The sequence below is a fragment of the Manis pentadactyla genome, chromosome 9 (genome assembly GCF_030020395.1).
Source record: "Manis pentadactyla isolate mManPen7 chromosome 9, mManPen7.hap1, whole genome shotgun sequence".
In the NCBI taxonomy this organism is placed as follows: Eukaryota; Metazoa; Chordata; class Mammalia; order Pholidota; family Manidae; genus Manis; species Manis pentadactyla.
In genome coordinates this window covers 16,568,975-16,577,242 of record NC_080027.1, presented here as the reverse complement: position 1 = coordinate 16,577,242, position 8,268 = coordinate 16,568,975, and the positions used below count along the sequence as shown (strand labels likewise).

The 8,268-nt window shown below is 40.9% G+C and overlaps 1 long non-coding RNA gene across 2 annotated transcripts; it reads right to left on the bottom strand.

Annotated features, from left to right (window-relative positions):
• Nucleotides 1-6,741: 6,741 nt before the first annotated feature.
• LOC118928200 (uncharacterized) lies at nucleotides 6,742-7,756 on the bottom strand. Of its 2 annotated transcripts, none has more exons than XR_005031143.2 (3): nucleotides 7,554-7,756; nucleotides 7,355-7,441; nucleotides 6,742-7,179 (listed from the first exon to the last, which is right to left on the bottom strand). It is a non-coding gene; the product is annotated as an uncharacterized LOC118928200 (long non-coding RNA). The 2 variants fall into 2 exon arrangements; XR_008999069.1 differs by having other exon boundaries at nucleotides 6,742-7,176.
• Nucleotides 7,757-8,268: the final 512 nt, after the last annotated feature.

Below are 8,268 nucleotides of genomic sequence, written 5' to 3'. Positions count from 1 at the left end.
TAATTATCATCCCCCCATATTGTTGAAGTGCTAGAACAGCTTAACTCAAAGGGACCTCTTCTACATGGACCTCAGCCCTACCCACTTCAGGTTGGAGTCTTAGTAGTGACATCACAGCACACAGCATGCTAGAGATATCAGTATAATTTCCAGTACCATGGGGTCTGTATTAGTATCTGATTGCTTAGCCATTCATTTCCCAAATCTCATAAAGGAAGTCTACTTTTTAGGGCACTTCTGGGTCCACTCTATCCACTTCCCTCAAATGCAACATCTTAGACAAGGATTTGAGGGTAGATGGTTTATTGGGTCGTCAGCTCAGAAAGCTGGGAGGGGGAGTGGGAAGACAAGAAAAGAAGGAAAGCCAGAACAAGGTTATTAAATTCACCATTTTGGGTAAGTGGGATTCAATTATCCAGCTACCTTCCCAAAAGTTATAAAATGCCTCCCAGAATAGCCAACTTAAAGCACAGGAGGCTGAAACATTTAGCCCCTGTATTAGTTACCTATACAGGGATAGTTTCCTATACAAAACAACCCTCTTACAGCTCTGTAAGCCAGAAGCCTGACATCAGTTTCCCTGGGATAAAGTGAAGTGGTCAGCAGGCCCAGCCCCTTCTGGTGAACACGTTTGCTTGCCCTTCTAGCTTTTAGAAGCCACATGCCCTCTGCGCTGTGGTATTCCCATTACTCCAATCTCTTGTTTTTCTCATCAGATCTCCTACAACCTCTCTGATCTCCGGATTCCCTCTTACAAGGACCCCTGTGATTATGTTGAGCCAACTCAGATAATCAAGGATAATCTTCCCATTTCAAGATCTTTAGCTTAATTCCATTGACAAAGACTCTTTTTCAATAAAAGGTTATGTTCAAACAGGTCCCAGGGATTAGGAAATGGACATCTTGGGGGGACACTATTCAGCCTATCACATCCACGAACTGATTAATTGGTTGAGGTTTACCTCCAGAAGCTCCCTGTGTTCTGAAACGTCTCTGTGTTTGTCACAGTCTGAGTTTTCCCATGGGCAGAGAAATTTTTATCATGAACTTTTGTGGGTTTTCTTACCTTTGCTTAGTCCCTGGTGCTCTCAGATAAACAGCTGTGATGCACTTAGCCTTTTGTGATGGTGGATAATTACCCATGTCTATTGCCTAGAATTAGACTCTGGTCACTTCATTCCATGACCTCTTCCCTTTTCCCTCCATTTCCTTGCTGAGATCCCATTTATTCTAGAAGTTACTTAATGTTTTCCTTTTGAAATAGATAGATTTTGAGAATGGCACATTTCTTCTCTGCCTTTCCTTTATGTCATTGCTTTAGATCTTTCTTAACTTTTTTCTACAGTAAAACCAAAGTATGGATGGATAGAGTTACAGGGAAGTGGGGAATATATCTGTTCCCCTTATTTTCATTGTCAATTTTGCAGAACAAACATTTAGAACCAGAATTTGTAAGGTCAAAATGAAACAGACATCCTGTCAATTGTTATATGAATATATATGTGTATATGTATATATACACATATATCAAATTTTCTTATTATATTAATTATATATTATATACATATATAATCTCCTTTATGCAGATTGCAGACCTAGTCCTTGGTATAGCATAACTCTAATTTTGACGTTTATGTATTTTTAGCTAATCGTAAAGTCTTCTCTTCTTTTCCCCAATTCTCTGTTATGCACCAGGTTCAAGCCAATTGTTCTAAGAGGTATCTGTCTACCTGGGACAGGGGGTACAAGGAGGGGAGTGCAGATTGCACAGGGTGGGCAGTAAGCAGTAAAACTGAGAAGATTTGAGCTTATGGAAGGAAAACACAATATTTTCACACCCTGGGAGACCAGAGAAGAATTTAGTTCATCTCCTGCCTTGTTCCTAAGTAGCCTTTTCAAAGACAACAGAAATTATTTGGAATTCTGCACAGATTTGTCTGTTTTGTCCATTCACTTAATTACTCAATCCTCTACTTACACCCACATGGACTCATGGATATTGTTTTATATTGGGTTCTAATGTAATACTACTTTATTAATTTTGTTGCCTAAAATGTTTCAGCTTTGGACATTATGAACTCTTCCAATGGATTCCTCTGTTCCTTTGACATTCCCCTATCATTATATTTCTTTTTGATAACTTCCTTAGTCTGCAGCAGGACAAGATACTCTCAGCTCATCTTATATATTTCCTACCCAAGACTTAGAACCAGCCATTTATCCAAGATCCCCTAGATTCTTTTACTGGAGAATGGTATTTGAAGCAAAGATCTGGGAGTTAGGTGTGCTTGTTGCTATTGGGGTGTGTTTTTTTGAGGTCCTCTCAATGTAAAGAGCAGGGAATATGTGTGCATGCTAACCCATGTAAACACACATATCTATAAATATTTCTGCATATATCCTTCTGTATCTGTATCAGTCTAAATATGAGCTTAGATTGACTTCTCTTTCTCTAATTGGTTGTTACATGGATCATTCTAGACTTCCCTGGCTGTCTATAACCTCCCATTCCAACTCAGTTACTTAATTATTCAATTCCAGTGCATGTATATAGTTTCAGACTTGATTGACAAGGTACTGCATGTTATATAGACTGAACGTTTATGTCCCCTCAAAACCCATAAATTGAAAACCTAATCCCCAATGTGGTGGTATTTAGGGGGGACCTTTGGGAGGTGATTGGATCATGAGGGCAGAGTCCTTATGAATGAGATTAGTGCCCTTGTGAAAGAGACCCCACAGAGCCACCCTGCCCCTCTCACTGTGTGAGGACACTGTGACAGGACGGCCATCCATGAACCACGAAGTGGGCCCTCACCAGGTACAGGACCTGCCTGCACCTTAATCTTGGACTTTCCACCCTCCAGAACTGTGAGAAATCAATTTCTGTTGTTTATAAGCAACTCAATCTATGGTATTCTGTTATATGTAGCAAGACAAACAGATTAAAACAACACAGAATTGTTTTAAAGATTTTTAGAATCAATACAACAAATCAAACCAACCAATAGAAAAACTGATAGAAGATATCAACATTTGATTCCTACAAGAACATATTTGAATAGCAAAAAACATGAAAAAATGCTGGTTTTATCTTGCAAAGCCAAGAATTGGCCAGGATGTGGAGCAATAGTAACAGCAGTTGTCATACACTTAGAGTAAGTTAGTTTGAAATACCACTTTAGAGACTCATTTAACAAAATCCTGTGTTAGGAGATGTGCCCAATTTAAGACATAAGCCTTGCAAAATTATTGTCTAATACACAGAGACACACATCAGAATATTTTGAATTGGATTTCTGCTGAAATAAGTATTGCAGGAACTATACGTTTTATCAACATGTAAAGAAGAAAATGATTTTTATACAACTGAATATGGTAAAGCAATGAAAATGATGAATAAAAACTACATATTATGATACTGAGTGGAAAATGCTTTCGAAGAAGTTAAAGTAAAATACATGTCTTGACTGAGGGTTTCAGCCCCAGGCAGGTTCACTATGAATTCATTAAGCCCAGAAAATAACAACAGAGCATCTTTGGGTAAAAGGTCTTATACTGGGCTTTATTCTTGTAGTGGCAGGTCAAGTGCTAGAATCCCGTCTGTCTCTGGGGCAGTCTGCATGCTGCAAGCAGGTTTCTGCCTCCAGGCCTCTCTGCCACCTCGCAGCCCCACAGCACTGGGAGGAGCTCTTTATATAGAGTCAATAATAACTTCTTGCACACACATGTGCAAGCCTAAGCCTGCAAGCATTGCACATGCCCAGTGGGCAAGCGGACCAGGGTTAGGTGAGAATCCTGGCCAGAGGAACTTTGGTTTTCTCTACCTGTTATAATGTATATGTTTTAAAATAAAATCATATTATATTACTGAATGTGGACACTCTTTGTTCATTTTTTAACAGAGTGCCTGCCCTTTAGCAGACTTTCAAAAACCAATAAAAAATGTAAAGAGCAAAGTATTAAAAATCAATGTGGGAAAAATCTGATGTTTACTTAGTGCTTTATTTTGTAGAAAGTAAGTGAGATTAGTAAAAAAAAAAAACTAAATTTTTTTTGGTCTCATTTCTACCTCTTGATGTTCTGAAGCTGTTGGCTCTCTGGTTTTAAAAAAAATCAGGCAATTAGCAAACCATAAAATAAATAGAATATTCCTTGATTCTTAACAGAGTTTCACAAGTTGACCAATGGGACCCAGGGATGGGGTAAATACTTGAAAACCTAGAAGACAGGGATAGAACATCAGGTGTTACATATTGAGCAAAAGAATAATATCAGTTGTGAGGAGTTTTCCAATGCAATCACAAGAAAAAGGCTATTAAAAGGGTTGGTTACTAACTGCTCTCAGTAGGCTCAGCTATACTGGTTAGTGATGAATTTTTTATCTGATGTTTGTCAACAAAATGTTAATTTGTGTTAATTAACAAAATGTTAATATTCTTTGCTGCTGTTGAGCCCTTGGTATAAAAGTCAGAATCTCGCCCCCTGTGGGAATGAGCTTTTGCCAGAAAAGCTTTACACGCAATAACAAAACAGCATCTGAATGCCATCAAGACCAAAAAGCAAGTCCCTGGTAGTTGGAGATTGATGACTAGTTCGTGCAAGTAGCAGGTTATTCGTTACAGTTTCATCACAGCTGTGCTGGTAGGCTGGGTCGGATGACTCACAGGAAATAACGATGACCCCGCAGAGCTGAAGGTGGCTGTGGGTCACTCTTTGGGTCAGACTCTTCTGCGGAGGTGATTTAAAGAACAGTGACCGAGAGGGGAGCTCACCTCCCATTTGGGGCAGTTCTAGAATCAGCCAAAGGCAGCTCATTTTCTATTCTCAGCTTCTCGAAAGAGTTCTACTTGGGCCATTGGTGGGTGACAGGTTAGAACCTGAGTCAAGAGTATCTAGCACAGGCTGAAGTGAGAATGAACTCTGGGAGGGTTAAGTCTGCTTGTAACTGTGCGTTCAAAAGACAGATTCTCATCGATGTGGGAGGGGAATGTTCAGTCTGCAGAAAGGTGCCCTTCTCAACATCTGTTTCAAAAGGAATACATTAGCTAACTTCCAGAATAAATGGAATCTCAGCCAGGGAAATGGAGGGAAGGAAACAGGGAAGAGAGACACATTAAAGGTAGTACAGAGTCCTACTTTTACAGTAAGTGGCTTTGTTGTGAATATTCATGTAGAGAAGGCAGCTTCAGCACACCATGGCTTCACCCACTGACCATGTTTGAGAAGGAAACTATGAGACTTGATCATCTAAGGAAACTTCTCTGACTCATTCTTTTTCCATCTTGTGATAAAAATATTACTTCCTTGAGACACATAAGATTATATATTAACATGTTTTGACATTGCCCCATTTCTATGGGTCTTACACACAGAAGTTACCTGGGACTCGATGAAATCAAAGGTCACAAGTTTAAGTTTTGTCTTCAGAATGTGTTGCTTAGACCTGGACCCTGATCACCAAACAGGTGGTTGTCAAAGCTTTGTTAGTGTTCTTTTTGCTAGACAGAGTGAGTCCAGTTATTGTTTGAATCTGTTTATAATTCTCTCTGTTCATGTGAGAGAATATGCAGGAATGGCGGTTTTCTCTTTAAGACTGAAAATGAGACAGAAACTGGAAAACACAGACAAACCAGACTCATTATAAGTCACATTAGAACTAAGGTGAGCCTACCAGGCAGCATGCTCAAGGGTCGTCTGTTGCCACACTGACATAATGGTGCATAACAAATAATCCGCTGAAACCTAATGGCTTAAAGCAATAAACACGCAAACTGCCGGCAAATCTGCACATTGATATGCATGGCTCTTCTGAAATCATCTGGGATGGCTCACGTGACTGAGCGTCAGTAATTGCTGTCTGATTAAGATGGCTTCAGCTGAGACACGTGGGACGCCGTGTTCCCCTCCAGGTGTTGTATCCTTCAGTAAGATGTTTTCCCGACCATGGCATGAGCTTTTAAAACATTGTGCTTTAGGGCACAAAAAAGCACAATAAACATTGTGCTTTTAAACCATTGGCTAGTACCTCATTAGTCAAAGTAACAGTTACAAGGTTAAATGCAGAATCAAGGAGGAAAGGAAAATTATATTCTGCTTTGAATGAAAGCAGCTGCAGTCTCTTGGCACTGGTATCAGAACAGGGGAGGGTGGAGAGTAGGAGCCATCAATGCACTAAATCTGGTTTCCAAAGGAGTATGAACCCACGGAAGAGGGCTCAGAAAACCATTTTGAGCAGGCCTGGAGCATCACAGCTTTTAGTAAATTGCCACTATGCTTGTGGCGTAGGTAACACTAGACAGGCAAAGAGGCCAATTTGCTAGAGAAACTGAATTCTCATTGGGTTTGAACACAGAAATGCTGACTGACATCTAAGAAGTGATATAATTCCTTTGGAACTAAGCTTTCTTACCCAGAAAGTGAAGATTCACATTTAATGTAGTTTCTAGCCACATACACTTATAAATTCATGATGTAAATTAATTATTTACTTTCCCTTACTGAATTGCAAGCATCCGATTGACAAACATGGAGTGGGTGTCATGAACATCCCCTGGCTTGCCCATGGGTTTCAGCCCTGGACAAGTTCACTATGGATTTAGTGAGACTGAAAAATGACAGTGGAACGTTATTGGGGTGAAGGGTTTATACCCAACTTTATTTCCATGGTGGCAGGTCAGTCACTAGAATCCTGTTCACTCAGAGTGAGTCTGCAGGCAGCAAGCTGGTCTCTGCCTCTGGGCCTCTCTGCCCGCACAGCTGGTCCTCTGGGCCTGTGTCCTCGGTGCTGCCACCACTCCAGCCTCTGCTCTCCTGCAGCCTTGCAGCCGTGCCACCGTGTCACCCAAAGCACTGGGCAGGGCCCTTTATATAGAGTCAATAACAACAAGCATTAACATGTGTGTAGTGAGCTAGTTGACCAGGTCCAGGTGAGAGAATCCTGGCCACAGGAACTCTCATTTTATCCACAGTAATATTCTGCAAATATTTCCTTCCAGTCTTCTCTCTCAAAAACCTGTTGCTTCATCTGGGATTTTATTTCTTGGGGCAAACTGTTTGGCCTCAGTGCTTTGGGGATATGATGAATCTGGAATAGGTGAAAGTATAGGTACAGGCTTACCAGGCTGAGTGGATTCTTCTAGTTTCAGTTCTTCATATCTGGAATTCTGTCTATTCCTGCTGGAAGAAAACTCACATTGAACCTGGGAAGTGTTTCCCTGAGCCCAGAAGCAACAAGCAAAATCAGAGGTGCTTTAGCTCAAGGCAAAAGAAATCATCCCTAATTCTCTGAATCATCTGGGCTTTAAGGGGGTCATTGCAAATTCTTCCATCAGGAAACTGAGGCTAAACCTACCTTCCCTACTTCTATCATCTGAACCCTGTGCCTGGTGTTCACTCGCGAGGACAGAATCCAGTGCTTCGGCGGCATTCTTTCTTAGACCTAGAAAAGTTATTCGAGAATGTGCTTCAGCTGCTTCAAAATAAGTACATGCTTCTGTGTTCTCCAAAAGGAGGAAGGACATCACGATCCTCTGGAAGCAACGAGCACTTACCATCTCTTCCAGATGAACGGCAGCCTGGGAGTGAACGTGGTCAGAGCCACTGTAGCAGGAACAGGGTCGCTCCCGCTAACTTCACAGCTGAGGGCCATCTTCGGACCTGACACAAAGTGTCTTATTTTTATAAGTGTTTCTGGACTTTTATTTTCTGAATTACTTTCTCTCTAAATTTGTATTTATATTATCTAAATAGTATTAGCCTGAGGTGACTGTCCCTCCGTTGATCCTGGCCTATGTTCACATAAAGGAAGATTTGGTACTTTGATATCTCAGGGGGGATTTTCATCCTCTTTCTGATAGGACCTAACAGAATAATTTCCTTTTTATCCCCAGCACTCTTCTCTGTTAAAAATGAGTAATGTTAGAAAATCAGTAATTAGGATATTTCTTTAGAGTCTAGGAGGGGAGGGGGGCGGTTGGAGCACCAAGCCAAGCCAGTCAGAGCCTCCTGGTCTGCAAGGCAAGGATGATGATATGACTTTCATAGACCTGGAGGTTCTTTGCTCTTTAGATGAGAGAAAAGTATAAATCCATACAGGTTGGTTATTTCAAGGAGACAACGGGGAGAATGAATTTCCAAGCCAAGAAAACTATGGAGAGATATCTGATTTAATCTGAACTCCCCTGAGGCTATGAAATTCCAGAGCAGAATTCCTCTGAGCTACTCTAGGATTTCCATGGAAGTCCCATGCCTATGTTGCTGGGGCTC